The 17,500-nt window shown below is 38.3% G+C and overlaps 2 protein-coding genes across 4 annotated transcripts in view; both read left to right on the plus strand.

Moving 5' to 3' along the window:
* The window catches only part of LOC132151479 (PRELI domain containing protein 3B-like), a 401,075-nt gene that overhangs the window by 94,885 nt on the left and 288,690 nt on the right, over nt 1-17,500 (plus strand). The window lies entirely within an intron of this gene.
* LOC132151476 (neurexophilin-2-like) overlaps nt 1-17,500 on the plus strand; it is a 199,281-nt gene that overhangs the window by 2,955 nt on the left and 178,826 nt on the right. Inside the window, exons 3-4 of one of the 3 annotated variants that reach the window (XR_009436408.1) lie at nt 4,942-5,077; nt 6,334-6,760. The gene's annotated coding sequence lies outside the window, so the exon portion shown is untranslated. Of the gene's footprint in view, nt 1-422; nt 1,531-4,941; nt 5,078-6,333; nt 6,761-17,500 lie in introns of those variants that run through there. The other 2 variants (XR_009436410.1, XR_009436409.1) reach the window with 2 other exon arrangements.

The following is a 17,500-nucleotide window of genomic DNA, read 5'->3' on the forward strand; positions in this document are numbered from 1 at the left end:
TCGGATGCTTCTCGAATCACTTCATATCGACCAGAGCTGCATCACTTTCCTGCTCATTCAGAGACTCTCTGATGGACCTTTATCTCTGATGCACTTGCAAAAAAAATAAAAAAATCAATGGCTGGAGTTGTTCCACATTCAGTTGTGTTTTTCTACCCACCTTCCCACCCAGTTCTTCTTTCACAATCCCCTCATAGTGTGAAATCCTTGGGAGATTTGCGTGGACAATCACAACCATAAATTAGAAATACTCTAAATACTAAAAATAAATAGATTAACTAGTATTTCAAGTGTGGGTCAAACAACAGGAGGGTCAAAGTTTCTATATTTTAAATGAAGGTAATTGAAAATTCATTATAAATCAACATTATTTTACAATGTAAAAAGTGGTACCTTTTTTATTTGTGTTAGTGAATGTAAAGCTGGTCAGGATCCCCTGCCTTCAGATGAGCGTGAGTCGACCAGAGCTGAATTACTTCTCTAAAATCAGCCTCGCCAAAGACAAAGGCCCTGGTGTCTCCGGAGACCCCGTGTTCCTGACCCCGGGGCCCGAGAGCATGTTTCTCACACGGCACGCTCCTTCACCTCCGCGCTGCATGTAAAGCAGCCCAGCGTCTCCCAGCAAAGACCGAAGCCAGAGAAATAAGACTTACAAGATTAGAATACAGAGTTCTGACACCTTAATGTATGCGGCTCACCTAATACACGCTTCATCTCCATTAAGCTCAGATTTGAGACTAGCGGAGCGCTCTCGACTCTCAGAGAAGTTCATCAATCTTAGCAGCTCTTTCTCAGCAACAAAATAGAGCGGGGCAAATTTCTGCATTTAATTAATGTAGTGCTTCCTTTACTGCTGTTCAGCATCTTTCCAGCTTCAGTGGAAAGCGACGAGAGAGATTAAGTGAAAAGCGGCGAGGAGAACAGCAAAGATCGGCAAACTCTGTAATGAATGTCTTGAGTTTGGCACTTATGATGGATGAGCGGAGAATGCTGTTTGTCTGCTGCTCGCGACTCATAGCTAGCCTAGCACGACGCTTAGCATGGATAGCAGCACCTATAGATAATGCATGTATAGGTAGATGTGTCGTTCAACAGAGGGGCGGAGCCATAACCCGTCTCTAATGAGGCATCTATGTATACATATCTATGGCTACCGCGTAATTAGAGCTTAATGAGTGAACCGTCAGCGGTAGAGTCACATGATGTTGGAATTGTGTTCATGGTTATTATTTGCTGCAGATATCTCAAGATCCACAGCGCAATAGTTGCAGCATCCAGCAAACCGCAGGTTAACAGCTCATTCACACACATCAGCGTCTCTTCCACACAAATGACTAACTTTTTGTTTTGTTTTGTTTGGACTTTTTAAACTTTTAATGCATGCAATATGATGCTTTTTGGATATGTACTCTGGTAATACCACATTTTACTGTGTAAAAGTATTGCATATATAAGGTGAAATTATATAAACTGATAATTAAAGGCAAGAGAATCTACCACGAAAAACAAAAAACCTAAAAATAGACTGGTTTTGCCTGTATTTTCTCAACTTAAATGTGTAGTCTAAATGAATATGTTAATATGTTAAATAGGCTGTATCATAGTACGACCCTGGTACTTTATCTTTAGATAGATTACCACATGAATAATGTATTGGCGAACATGCACATGTATAAATTCATCTGAAAGTTAAGATATGACTCTAATACAGCTTTCCTTTAATGCAAACAATGCAATGCAGGTCGCTTTGGATAAAAGCATCTGGTAAATGCACAAATGCAAAAGTACATTTCTGGAGAAGCTGAGATGGGAAGAGGTTATTCCACGAGGATGGAGGGATGTCTGAGATCCAAAGAACAAGGAAGAGATCAAAAATAAAGTGGAAAACCAGGCCAGTTCAGAAACAAAAGCAGTGAGTGAGGTGGAAAAGAAACATGATAGAAAGAAGGAAGGAGGAGAGAGAGAGAGAGAGAGAGAGAGAGAGAGAGAGGTTAACCTTGAGAGAGACATGGCAACCTCTACAGCACAGCAAAGGTCAAACACTACTCACTCCTGCTGCACACACACACGCGCACACACACACACACACGCGCACACACACACACGCACGCACACACACACATGCAGCATAAACAGCAAGAGCTCATCTGAGAATTACAATGCTGTCATTATTTACTCACCCTCATGCTCTTCCAAATTTGTAATTTCACCAAGCTTCCAAACAAAAAATACATATAACATTTTTATATATATTTAGACGTTCAGAAGACAAATGAAGTTCAAGGTTCTTTATTTTTTCACGTTCACATTACATGCATGTGATGTAATGTAGTGAAATGTTTTCTCCTTGTCTTTCATCCAAAAATGCAACAACAAACACAACCAAGGGGAATTATGGACACATAAAATATAGAATATAATACACTACCAAGAATGTTGAAATAAAATAGAAATATTGATATAATATTTTAAGGGAAGGAGTAAAGATTTTGTGGGAAAATATTTGTAAAAATTATATAAAATATTATTAATGGCAAGACTCACATGGACTAATCTTAAAATAATAATAATAATAATAATTGTAATAAAACATTTTGCGAGAATTGGAGTATGCTTTACAAAAAAAAACTAACAAAATATGTTTAATTCAGTGTTATTTGTTGTTTCTTTGGAATTAATTATAAAATTTACTAGCAATTTCGGAGTGTTTTTTTTTCTACACCAATATATTTTCAGTGTTCTGTAATGATACATTACATTTTTTTTTTTTTTTTTTTTTGCTTTACAAGCATGGCCATTAAGTTGCAGTAGCATGAATGTTTTATATTCCACAGAAGAATGTCTGTGTTGGTTTTAGAACGACATGATTGTGAGCGAACAATGAAAAAGTTCATTTTTGCTGATCAAACACAGGGACACCAACCTACTGGTCCTTAAAGAAAGTATAAATAGAGTATAAAACAAATATGGATGTAAGTGCAATAAGTTACATTAGCCTGTGCAAAAATAGCTGTTGTGCTTTGAATGTGTAATGCTAGTGCACTAGGTCAGAGAGTAGTGTTTGAATAAATGAATTGATTATGTACAGTCAATTAACCAATATGCACAAATCATCTTTTTTTCATTTACATTTTGTAATTATTAATTTAGCAGATGCTTTTAACCAAATGAGGAATACAAGCAATTAATCATAAGGAGGCAATAACACTATAAGTATTAGCAAGACAAATTTACAAACAACAACTAAGAAGTTCTTAAGAAATATTGAAAATAGAAATGAGCTTTTATTAATGTATTAAAGTCAGTGAGATGATGTTTATTTAATATTTTCTTGAAAATTGTTTTGCAACAGCATATTTCTATCTAGCAACCACACAGAACACCCTAGTGAACGCATATCCTTTTTAACCTGATAGTAACCATTCAGCACCATAGCAACCCCTTAGCAATCACCCAAACACTGTAGAAAACTGTAGCAACCACAAGCAACACCTTAGAGACCACTCACAACACCCTACCAAGCTCATAGCCTTAGAAACCTCATAGCAACCACTTACATCATCCTAGCAAACTCATAGCCTTAGTAACCTCATATCACATACCATAGTAACCCCTTAGCAACCACTCATAACACCCTAGCAAACTCATAGCCTTAGTAACCTCATATCAAACACCCTAGCAACCCATTAGCAACCACTCACAACACCCTAGCAAACTCATAGCCTTAGTAACCTCGTATCAAACACCATAGCAACCCCTTAGCAACCACTCATAACACCCTAGAAGCCCCTTAGCAACCACTCACAACACCCTAGCAAACTCATAGCCTTAGTAACCTCATATCAAACACCCTAGCAACCACTCATAACACCCTAGCAACCCCTTAGCAACCACTCATAACACCCTAGCAATCTCATAGCCTTAGTAACCTCGTATCAAACACCCTAGCAACCCCTTAGCAACCACTCATAACACCCTAGCAAACTCATAGGCTTAGTAACCTCATATCAAACACCCTAGCAACCCCTTAGCAACCACTCATAACACCCTAGCAAACTCATAGCCTTAGTAACCTCGTATCAAACACCCTAGCAACCCATTAGCAACCACTCACAACACCCTAGCAAACTCATAGCTTTAGTTACCTTTTATCAAACACCCTAGCAACCACTCACAACACCCTAGCAAACTCATAGCCTTAGTAACCTCATATCAAACAGCCTAGCAACCCATTAGCAACCACTCACAACACCCTACCAAACTCATAGCCTTAGTAACCTCGTATCAAACACCCTAGCAACCCCTTAGCAACCACTCATAACACCCTAGCAAACTCATAGGCTTATTAACCTCATATCAAACACCCTAGCAACCCCTTAGCAACCACTCATAACACCCTAGCAAACTCATAGCCTTAGTAACCTCGTATCAAACACCCTAGCAACCCATTAGCAACCACTCACAACACCCTAGCAAACTCATAGCTTTAGTTACCTTGTATCAAACACCCTAGCAACCACTTATAACACCCTAGAAAACTCATAGCCTTAGTAACCTCATATCAAACACCATAGCAACCCCTTAGCAACCACTCACAACACCCTAGCAAACTCATAGCCTTAGTAACCTCATATCAAACACGCTAGCAACCCATTAGCAACCACTCACAACACCCTACCAAACTCATAGCCTTAGTAACCTTATATCAAAGACCCTAGCAACCCATTAGCAACCACTCACAACACCCTACCAAACTCATAGCCTTAGTAACCTTATATCAAAGACCCTAGCAACCCATTAGCAACCACTCACAACACCCTACCAAACTCATAGCCTTAGTAACGTCATAGCAACCACTGAGAACACCCTAGCGGAACATAATGTAAACAGAATTCTTTGTCTAGAGACTTCATTTTGTGAGTTTGTGTTTTTAAACTTTAGGGAAAGCGGATGTTCAGTCACTGAAGACCTGACATTTCCAGAAACGACCCGTGATGCCCGGAGACCTTGAGCTGCTTTACTGCTGCAGTCATTCCTCAAGCAGGACAGATGACACTGACTACAGACATGATCACAGGTAAATAACTACATGAATCACACGTCTGTAGGCAACAGAACAACATATGTCAAATGTGAGAGATTTACTTCCGTTTTAAACCACAATCATTTTGAAAATCAGAGTAGATGACACGGGGAAATACTTTCACAGCTAACAGTTGTAACTGTGGTAAAATGGCTTATTACTGCTTCTAGAAACCATCTGTTTCTCTTTTACTTTGTCACATTTCTAAAACACAAGGCTTTAAATGGGTTTAAGGCTTAGCCAGATAATGACGGATTCTCGTTTCTGACATGTAATTTTTGCCGAATGTGTTGAATGAAATGTGTCTCTGTTCATCTGGATTTGAAATGTGATATATTTTTATTCTTTTTTATGACACACGGCACAGCCGATCTTCAATGGAAAGATGGTTTTGATGATCAATTACGCCAAAACTGATTCCCACAAATATAAAGTTGTTCCAGAGCGCTAACTTCTGATTTCCCCCGACTAGTGGAGGTGAATGATCCATGGAAATATTCAATCTCATTTTAACATTAGCAGAGCAGAGGATCTTTCGCTTGCGTCGCTTTTGAGGTGGTGAGAAAATTCTCATCTGGCTGTTTGCTTTGTTTTTTTGTCATGTAGTTGCTTGCAGGCGCATAAACAAACACACAATGCAAACTGACTGTGAGTGGGAGGGTGTGAAAACCAGATGTAGTTCATTAGGGCCATTGTGAGCCTGAGCTTGAGCCTGTGTGTGTGTGTGTGTGTGTGTGTCTGTGTGTGTGTGTGTGTGTGTGTGTGTGTGATTGTCCACTTATTAAAGCTGCAGTTCTCTGGATTGTTATCGACTTAAACACTTGCTCTGGCATTTCCACCCTGACATCATGTTCAGTAACTGCTCCGGTGTGTCATACTAGTTCTCTCTGAACAGACCATTACAGCAGCAGATAACAGCCCTGCTGTGTCCACGCTTTAAAACCAACACATACATATAGATATATTCTTACACAACATTATACATACACGTAGAGCCTCAACATCAGGAGCATTTCAGGACATTCTAAAGGTATACATGCAAACATCACTACTCCTTCTAGGATTAATGCCATACCAAACACTCAAAACACCTTAGAAACCCCATAGCAGGAACCCAATATAAACCATTCAGACCACCCTAGTAACCCCACATTGCAACATTAAAAAAAATAAAAACTCAGCATCATGAGTGAGTTTTGTACGGGCAAACTTTGTTCATATTTCTTCAGTTTGGCTCTGCTCCTCTGCAGCTCTTGGCAATAAACAGGACAATCCAGGTGCCAATGGCCAGTGACAGATCTTCTGATTCGCCACTGGAGGACATCAACTGCCCCACAAAGCCCCATGCTCGCCTCTGTTATTCTTCCTCTCATTATGCGCTCATTCTGTTGGGCGAGGAGCAGGTGGCGGAGCGGCTGAGAGACGGTCCCACCGAGGGTTCCAGCGACTGATGCTCACTGAACAGATCCAGATCCATCACGACCCGAGAGCTCAAGAGCTCCAGCAGTCCGCTTTGAGTTCCTTCTATAAATGATGCTAGAGGGAACAGAATTATAATTTACAAAAACACAACCATTTGGATTTGTTTAATTGTTTCATTGGAAATGTTCATCTGTCGATTCCATTTTTTGGTAAAACTGTATGTATATAATAGACTTAATAAAGACTTATTACTAGATTTTTAGAAAATAAACATTACTTGTAAGAGGGATTATATGAGTGACAGCAGAGTTTAGAATCATTTAAGTGAGATGATCATATCTGGAGCCATATTTAAATGTTTTAAATGTTGATTACTGTCTGGGAAGTGTTCAGCGAACAGCATGTGTGCATTATAGAGTTTCTATATGATTGTGTCATTCAGCATCATTTGTTTTGTTCCTCCTCACAAGGATGAAGCGTGTTGAGTTTTGTCTTTATAAACTCACTGCAGTAAGTCGTTTCTGTCAGTGAAACTAAATGATGATGAAGAGATGAAAACTGACGAGTTTCTCCATTTCACATCACTGACTGTGATGCTCTTTGATTATTAAACTACAACTAAAAAACATGTGTGGTGTTCACCCATACAGATCATGCTGCCGTGCTGTGGACGGTTGCTAGGGTGTTCTGAGTGGTTGCTAATGGGTTGCTAAGGTGGACTGAATGGTTCATAAGAGATTTCTAGGGTGTTCTGAGTAGTTCTTATGAGATTACTAGAGCTTTGAGGTTGCTAGAGTGTTCTGAGAGGTTGCTAAGGTGTTGCTAAGGTGTTTCTAGGGTGTTGTTTGTGTTTGATAAGGGGTTTATCAGATGTTCTTAGAGGCTGATAAGAGGTTACTATGAGGCTACTAGAGCTTTGTGGTTGCTAGGATGTTCTGAATGGTTTTTAGAAAAGTTGCTAGGGTGTTTAGGTGGCTGCTAATGGGTTGCTAGGGTGTTCTGCGTTGTTGATAATGGTATGCTAAGGTGGACTGTATGGTTTATAAGAGATTGCTAGGGGGTTCTGAGTAGTTCTTATGAGATTACTAGGGCTTTGAGGTTGCTAGGGTGTTCTGAATGATTGTTATAAAAGTTGCTAGGGTGTTTTGGTGGTTGCTAAGTGGTTGCTAGCGTGTTCTGAGTGGTTGATAATGGGTTGCTAAGGTGGACTGTATGGTTTATAAGAGATTGCTAGGGTGTTCTGAGTAGTTCTTATGAGATTACTAGGGCTTTGAGGTTGCTAGGGTGTTCTGAGAGGTTGCTAAGGTGTTGCTTAGGTGTTTCTAGGGTGTTGTTTGTGTTTGATAAGGGGTTTCTAAGATGTTCTTAGAGGCTGATAAGAGGTTACTATGAGGCTACTAGAGCTTTGTGGTTGCTAGGATGTTCTGAATGTTTTTTAGAAAAGTTGCTAGGGTGTTTAGGTGGCTGCTAATGGGTTGCTAGGGTGTTCTGAGTTGTTGATAATGGGTTGCTAAGGTGGACTGAATGGTTTATAAGAGATTGCTAGGGGGTTCTGAGTAGTTCTTATGAGATTACTAGGGCTTTGAGGTTGCTAGGGTGTTCTGAATGATTGTTATAAAAGTTGCTAGGGTGTTTAGGTGGTTGCTAAGTGGTTGCTAGCGTGTTCTGAGTGGTTGATAATGGGTTGCTAAGGTGGACTGAATGGTTTATAAGAGATTGTTAGGGTGTTCTGAGTAGTTCTTATGAGATTACTAGAGCTTTGAGGTTGCTAGGGTGTTCTGAGAGGTTGCTAAGGTGTTGCTAAGGTGTTTCTAGGGTGTTGTTTGTGTTTGATAAGGGGTTTCTAAGATGTTCTTAGAGGCTGATAAGAGGTTACTATAAGGCTACTAGAGCTTTGTGGTTGCTAGGATGTTCTGAATGGTTTTTAGAAAAGTTGCTAGGGTGTTTAGGTGGCTGCTAATGGGTTGCTAGGGTGTTCTGAGTTGTTGATAATGGGTTGCTAAGGTGGACTGAATGGTTTATAAGAGATTGCTAGGGGGTTCTGAGTAGTTCTTATGAGATTACTAGGGCTTTGAGGTTGCTAGGGTGTTCTGAGAGGTTGCTAAGGTGTTGCTTAGGTGTTTCTAGGGTGTTGTTTGTGTTTGATAAGGGGTTTCTAAGATGTTCTTAGAGGCTGATAAGAGGTTACTATGAGGCTACTAGAGCTTTGTGGTTGCTAGGATGTTCTGAATGGTTTTTAGAAAAGTTGCTAGGGTGTTTAGGTGGCTGCTAATGGGTTGCTAGGGTGTTCTGAGTTGTTGATAATGGGTTGCTAAGGTGGACTGAATGGTTTATAAGAGATTGCTGGGGGTTCTGAGTAGTTCTTATGAGATTACTAGGGCTTTGAGGTTGCTAGGGTGTTCTGAATGATTGTTATATAAGTTGCTAGGGTGTTTAGGTGGTTGCTAAGTGGTTGCTAGCGTGTTCTGAGTGGTTGATAATGGGTTGCTAAGGTGGACTGAATGGTTTATAAGAGATTGCTAGGGTCTTCCGAGTAGTTCTTATGAGATTACTAGGGCTTTGAGGTTGCTAGGGTGTTCTGAATGATTGTTATAAAAGTTGCTAGGGTGATTAGGTGGTTGCTAGCGTGTTCTGAGTGGTTGATAATGGGTTGCTAAGGTGGACTGAATGGTTTATAAGAGATTGCTAGGGTGTTCTGAGTAGTTCTTATGAGATTACTAGAGCTTTGAGGTTGCTAGAGTGTTCTGAGAGGTTGCTAAGGTGTTGCTAAGGTGTTTCTAGGGTGTTGTTTGTGTTTGATAAGGGGTTTATCAGATGTTCTTAGAGGCTGATAAGAGGTTACTATGAGGCTACTAGAGCTTTGTGGTTGCTAGGATGTTCTGAATGGTTTTTAGAAAAGTTGCTAGGGTGTTTAGGTGGCTGCTAATGGGTTACTAGGGTGTTCTGCGTTGTTGATAATGGTATGCTAAGGTGGACTGAATGGTTTATAAGAGATTGCTAGGGGGTTCTGAGTAGTTCTTATGAGATTACTAGGGCTTTGAGGTTGCTAGGGTGTTCTGAATGATTGTTATAAAAGTTGCTAGGGTGTTTAGGTGGTTGCTAAGTGGTTGCTAGCGTGTTCTGAGTGGTTGATAATGGGTTGCTAAGGTGGACTGTATGGTTTATAAGAGATTGCTAGGGTGTTCTGAGTAGTTCTTATGAGATTACTAGGGCTTTGAGGTTGCTAGGGTGTTCTGAGAGGTTACTAAGGTGTTGCTTAGGTGTTTTTCTAGGGTGTTGTTTGTGTTTGATAAGGGGTTTCTAAGATGTTCTTAGAGGCTGATAAGAGGTTACTATGAGGCTACTAGAGCTTTGTGGTTGCTAGGATGTTCTGAATGTTTTTTAGAAAAGTTGCTAGGGTGTTTAGGTGGCTGCTAATGGGTTGCTAGGGTGTTCTGAGTTGTTGATAATGGGTTGCTAAGGTGGACTGTATGGTTTATAAGAGATTGCTAGGGTGTTCTGAGTAGTTCTTATGAGATTACTAGGGCTTTGAGGTTGCTAGGGGTGTTCTGAGAGGTTGCTAAGGTGTTGCTAAGGTGTTTCTATGGCATTCTTTGTGTTTGATAAGGGGTTTCTAAGTTCTGAGAGGCTGATAAGAGGTTACTATGAGGCTACTGTTCTGAGTGGTTTCTACTCTTCCTGTCTGGTGTGAACGAAGACTCAGGAAGCTGAAGTTTGTTAACTGTAACTCTGAGCAGTAATAATAGCACCCCTAATAACAGAGTGGATATAATGCCTCAGTTTCTCACTTCTTTCCCCACATCAGCGCAGAGGCGGAGGGTTAATTGTATCTAAGAATACTTTTGGCTGTTTGACTGTTGTAATTTGTCTCTGAGTTTGTCTCTTTCTCACGTTCTTCTTCTCTCTCACTACTAACTCCACTATTTGTACCTGGATAAAGTGCAAAGTGCAAATGCATTAAGTTCATCGCTACCTTCCCCGAGAAACGTGTTAGTCTTTAGCATTTATGGAAATCATTTTTATTCCCACAGCACCTCTTGACTCAGAGGTACATTTGTAATATGGCTCTATTTTCCACGAGGACGGCTCCATACTGTTCACAGATAATATTTGGCCCATGCACGAGCCGTGATGGATGACGTCTAGTTAGAGTTTCACCAGAGTGCACTGTGCTCTCCAGCAGTAGCTGGATTTTTTACTTCATTAAATTTTTCATCATGCTCTCATTATCGGATGGCTATGTAAGATCATTAGCCTCAAACGCGCATGTTATACATCTATTAATGAAGCCATCTAGCTTATTAATAGCCATAGAAATAAATGCATCATTTGTTTAGCGGTTATTGCTGGGTGTGTTTGCATCTGATAGATTGAAGGAGCTGTGCTCTTTTTTTCTTTAGCATGAGCATCCCATCATGCTTCTGACAAGCTGCTCGCTTCATTAAAAGCACAACTGCGGAAAGCCACGCGTCTCGGCGAAGCTTGTCTCTAATAAGCACGTGTTTGTTTTTTCCAGTTAGATGTTGTTCAGGCCTCTGTGTCTCGCTAAGGGAAGCCGGACAATTAGTATAAAGAAGAAGAATCACAGTTCAACCCTTCAACCGGCAATTAAAGTGGAGACAAGAGAGGAGCTCATCCTCGTGTGTGTTTTAATTGGAGCGGCGTGTCATGTACGCACACACACTCCCATCAATGCTCAATTAGTCTCAGCCAATCGGTGGCCCAATTAAGTCTCTCCGTGACTCTGTCACCCGCGTGTGTACGTGTGATTAATCGGGACTCATCTTCCAATTAGTGCAACAGTAATATGTGCTGATGAACACAGGGTGATGACAGAGAGACCAAGATTTCTCTCTCTCGGATAATGTGTGAGAGAAAAGGTGCAGAACAACAGCGAGGGAACATGGAGGTTAATGTTAATATGTGTGTGTGTGTGTGTGTGAGATCTGTGATAGACAAAGTCGAGTGTGACATAAACTGTAATAGTTTCAGTTTTTTGGTATGCATTCATATTGTCAAAGGCTTGTTGCAAAGCAAGATAAGGCACTGTAAATTAAAAACAAAAGAAAACTGTAAATGACAAATGCTGATTTTTTTATTAACCATATGATAATTCATACTCAGAAAGTAGAATGGAAATTACATTTATTACAAGTTGATTAGTTAAAAAAAATGTTGAAAATGCACCTGCAGACTATTTTTTCCCAGTTATGTATTTGGTCACTCATTCTCATGAACCTAATCTCGTGTCTCGTCTCTCGAGTTACTGTAAGTGTCAATGTTAATGATAATCAAACAACAAAAGATGAGGAGAAAATCACTCCCTGCTCTTGACAGAATAGCATTTGTAGCTTTTATAAGAATAAGGCCTGTAAAACCTTCACATTTTAACACTTGTTTTACCTGATTTATTTATTTATTGTCTTTCAATAAGGTCTGTAAAACCATCAAACTCAAGACTTTTTAAACTTTTCATTTATTTGTTTATTGCTTGTTTGTTTGTTAGTATGGCTCATAAAACCTTAAAGTATAAAGTTTTATTTTATTTTATTTTATTTTATTTTATTTTATTTTATTTTATTTTATTTTATTTTATTTTATTTTATTTTGTTTGGTTGTGAAGTCAACATTCATTAAATTTAAAACTATTTAATTTAATTTAATTTAATTTTTTTATTTTATTTTATTTTATTTTATTTTATTTTATTTTATTTTTTAAGTTGTAAGTTTATAAGTAAGCCAACATCCACATTTTTTTTTTTTTTTACCCTTTTTGGGGTTATATGAATTTGTTAGAATTTCTGTTGGTTTTAATTCTAGTTCCAGTTCTCACAGCATGGCTCTCTCTCTGACCATGGCTCTCTCAGTTAAGTGTCCAGCTGGAGCAGGTCTGGCTTCGCCTGCAGATGATAAGAGTGTCTTCTCACGCTCTCCTGCTCAATGACTCGAGGAAGGTGTCATTTCTCAGATTGTTCCCGGCGGCTCGGCGTCAGTCTGCGGAGGAGAATAGAATGTTTGAAGCAGACTGTTCAATTAGGCGCGTGCTGCTGTGAAATTGCCTCCAAACGATAAGCCTTTATTATATCTCGCCTCGAGCCGTGCATCAAATGCAAACAAAAGATGTGTACGGGCTTCTCTCCTACGATCACACTGATGCTCCTGCTGTTCAGGAGCCTGTATTAGTAGCAGTGTTCATTTTGTCAGGGGTTTTTTATGTCCTGTTTATATCTGATCATATTTAGCCAACCTGTCCTGTTTTTAAAAGTCTGGGAATCTGAGTCTAGTTTTAGTCATGCTGCATAATGGAATAATTTATTGCACTTTCACCTATAAGCACAAATCCAGAGATTGTCAACTCATACACATGCTTTATTTAACTGCATCTAGTTTCCTGATTAATTATGTTGACAGAAATATAAACACGCTCTCTACATCACAAGAACTGGTAAAACTCTAAAATCTAATGTGAATTCCAAATGATTTTCCTGTCTTTCTCTTAGCTCTTTCCCCACCACTGATAGAACTGACTGACTGACTGAATTTTTTAAAATTAATTAAAAAAAATTGCTTGTTTTTTACTAAGCTTATCCACATTCACAAGTCCATAAAAAAAGAATGCATGAAGCTAGAATAAAACGGGTGTTTTGTTTAAAAACAGAGACTCTGTTCTTTGTTTCGACATATTGCATGTTCAGATATCCATAAAAAAAAAAAAAAAACTTTTATGAAAATTATCAAAATGTTGGCAACTTAAAAAAAAATGCTGTCAGAGAAAGAGTTAAAATGACAACAAAAAGTCTTTAGATTGTGGCAGCATTTATTCAGATGATAAAATGAAGAAGGGGGATTTAAACTCTAGATATCTGGCAACCCAAGCATAAAAACTCCTGACTTCTTTATTCTCTTTTAAGTTAAAATTTTGGATATAGAGAGTTTTTATTTTTTAAATAAATTTTAGTCTGGTCTTTTTTGGGGTTTGAGTGCCACACAGAGTGACCAGCCACAGTTCATGTGATTTATGTGCAGTTTATATGTGTGTGTGTGTGTGGGTGTGTGTGTGTGTTCACTGCTGTGTGTGTGTGTGTGAGTATGGGTCACCATACTTGGCTGAATGTCACATCACTTTCACTTTATTTACGTACATACAATAAATATGTATCTCTGTGTAATTTACAGATAAAAAATGTAGTCTGAAAAAGCATTTGAAGCTGTTTTGAACTTATTTAACATTTATTTGTATTTGGTCTGCAGTGTTGTGTGTGTAGAGTTGAGTGTGTGTGTGTGTGTCTGATCTCTTTATTAGTGTGTTGCTGATATCAGCACCTCTGCCATCGCAGTCGCTTCATCTGACAATGAAAAATATCCTTCCTTAAGGCGAATGCTGAAACACAGCCTGTGTGTGTGTGTGTGTGTGTGTGTGAGCGTGTGTGTGTGTGTGCACAGTTTCCACACAAATATTGTGCAGCACAACTGTTCTCAACATTGATAATAATCGGTTTCTTGAGCAGTAAATCATCATATTTTCATGATTTCTGAAGATCATGTGACACTGAAGACTGGAGGAATGATGCTGAAAATACAGCGGAGCATCACAGAAATACATTACACTTTAACACAGATTCACACAGAAAACAGTTGTTTGAAATTGTAATATTATTTCACATTTTTACTGCATTTTTGAAAAGCAGACAGACTTTCAAAAACATCAACTTTTGAACAATAGTCTAATTATACAGACATCTTCTGATGCAGGAAACCAAATGCGTTCTGATTGTCATGACAACAGCAAAGCTTCACGCAGGGTGAGAAGGAGGATATTTTAATACGTGCATTGCATTTTTACACAAAATATGGAGGTGATTGTAAAATGGAGAGAAGACATATTCACAGGTTTGCTCATATACTGTATTCATAGTGTGCCTTACAGTAGCTCTGATGCTCTGAGTATGATCCAAGTAGATTCTGTTCATTTTAAGACACGTCGTGTGAAGTCACTGTAAAACTGAATGTGAAGTGTGTGTTTGAAATCATCTCTCCACTTTCTGATCAGCGCAGAACCAATCTCAGCCGCTGGAGTGCAACCGTGTGGAAAGACGAGTGTGTTTTGTCTTTCATCACTCACGGTGAGACGCAGAATGAAGGAATCTGTCTGTCGTCTCGTTTGAGTGATTCGCTAAAAAGAAAGCCGAGCGTCATGCTGACCATCTATTCTTCTACGGCTTTCCATTTCAGACTCTGCTGGTGTGAGATTCAGATCAATCTCATCTCATCTGACGCTTACACACTGCAGTATGTTGTGTATTTATCTGATCAGTCCTGGTTTAACAGTCTCAGAAAGACTTTACCATGTTTCACCCCAAAATCTAAATCACGGCTATATCGATTTTGCTTTTAAAGTTGAATTTAGATTTAGTTTTTTTGTTAGTTTTTTACATGAGATTCACCTGCACACTATACCATTCTGTAATGCTTACAGTATTTATTTATGACTCAATAAAGTATTTTAACAGCAATTTTACCATTTTTTTGTTTTATTTAAACTTGAATAAATGTTAAATAAAAAAAAGACTCCTGTAGAATAGGCTTGAATTTCTTTATGCACATTTTTGTTGTTGTTCTTGACAGGTTAAGTTGCATTCACTTGCACATTTATTTGATTAAAAATACAGAAAAAAATCAGTAATCTTGCAAAATGTTATTACAATATTAAATAATGCTTTCTATTTTAATATCCTTTAAAATATAATTTATTTCTGTGATGCTCCGCTGTATTTCCATCATCATTCTCCAGTCTTTCATGTCACATGATCATCAGAAATCATCTAATATACTAATTTATGATTAGAATTAACAAAGTTGTGCTACTTTTGATTTAAGTTAATTTTGTATTATTTGTGTTTTTATTTTCGAAATAATTTTATTTTGTATTTTGGGGGTAAAATGCCCTTGTTTTTGGAGATTCACCCAGACAGACATTGTTTTTTAGATCAATACACATGCACATATTTTCTGATTTCTCCTCATGTGACTGTAAACACACACAAATGTCATCCAAACTTCATTCTCTCCCTTCATCCCTTTCTCAATAATTCCCTTGATTTCCTTCTCCTTATTTCTGCTGGGATGGAATTCTGTTCCATCACACATCATTAGTCTTCCAGCATACAGTGTGTGTGTGTGTGTGTGTGTGTGTGTGTGTGTGTGTGTGTGTGTGTGTGTGTGTGTGTGTGTGTGTGTGTGAGAGGGATGTGACTAGTGCTGTCTGCCGTAGTAAAGGTGTATAATGAATAAAAGATGGGTCGGTTCTTGACTGACTGACACATGGTAAAACTACTGTAGACTAGTCCTATAGCATGACAGCAGGCGATTTACAGGTCTACCGTCCATCATTAAGTACACACACACACACACACACACACACACACACACACACACACACTTCTTTTCAGTCTTTTCAACAAGGTCCGGGTTTCCCAGAATGCGGTTTGTGAGCGGATGAAAAGCTACTGATTAATGAATATTGTTATAATTATTTAGTCAATAATAATTCATGATTAAATGTATTTTATAATATAAATTTATTTAGAAATGTATTTAGAAACCCTAAACAGAAAAAAATATTTTTTTTATTGTTATTAAAATATGAAAAATATATATATATTATAGAAAGTGAAAGTGGTTATATATATATATATATATATATATATATATATATATACTGTATATATGTCACGCTCAGAGGGAAGAAAGAGAGAGATGTAAATGAACTTAGAGATGTATTTAATAATAAAGGATAAACTCAAAACAGAAAGGTTTCATTCAGAACATAACTCACATCATAAGAAATAATGCAAAAGCAAACATAAAACAGGAACAAACTTAACTTGTAGACAGACAGAACGGCGGGAAGACTGGTAGATAATACTGTGGTAGAAGAGAGTAGTTTGAGTCCAGTGTCTAACGAGTAGATCTGACAGTGTTCTGATGAAAGTGCTGTGTATATATGGAGGTGCGTTGATGAGGAGCGGCAGGTGCAGGTGATCAGAAGGAGTGTGATTGGGAACGAGTGGGCGTGGTGATGGAACCTGACGGTCTGGATGTGTTGCTGACAATATAATGTAAAATATTGTATATAATATTTAATTAACCTATATTGCATATTATATAAAAATGTGTAATAATATTTTTCATTTTTACATCTAAAAAAAGTGTGCCATTAGAACAGTTAAAATACCTAATGAAAATTATAACCCTAACCCTTATATATAATATACTACAAGAAATAATTTTGAAAAAGCTTGTGAATCCCTGAACTAGATGAATGTGAGTCAGCAGGGGTTTAATTCATGAGCAGTTGATTATAAATGCCTTATTGTGATTTATTAGCAGTGTTGGTATTGTTGTGGGCGTTTCTGCTTCTGGTTTCCTATTGGTTGTCATGGCTGCATCTCATTACTGCTCATTTGCATAAGTTGAACTTTTCTTCTTCTTTTAGCTGCAGATCTCTGTGAGTGTGTTTCTACACACACACATGTTTTGTTCACATTTGTTCTTGCAGCAGCATCACATTGTGTCTGATTAGTCCAAATGTCCCTATAGAAAGAGTCAAATGAAGCTGATTAGAATAGATCCTGCGTGACTCGCTAAAAGGACATGAAATGTGACAGTAAATCAAAGCAGTCACTTTCTCTTTCTCTTTTAAGCGCCGTCTCCTGCTCCTGTGTTACTTTCTATTAAACGTCTGCTTGTCACGAGAAACGGATGAGAGATGCTGAACGGAGAGATGAAGACAGAGTGAACAACAGAGATAGAGCACATTCAACTCGGATGAAAGAGTTTGTGGTTCCTTCTGCTCTCCAAGGCTGCATTTATTTGATCAAAAATACAATAAAAATTGTGAAATATTATTAGTATCTAAATCAGCTGTTTTCTGTGTGAATCTGTGTTAAAGTGTAGTTTATTTCTGTGATGCTCCGCTGTATTTTCAGCATCATT

Source organism: Carassius carassius, chromosome 10 (assembly GCF_963082965.1).
Source record: "Carassius carassius chromosome 10, fCarCar2.1, whole genome shotgun sequence".
Lineage (NCBI taxonomy): Eukaryota > Metazoa > Chordata > Actinopteri > Cypriniformes > Cyprinidae > Carassius > Carassius carassius.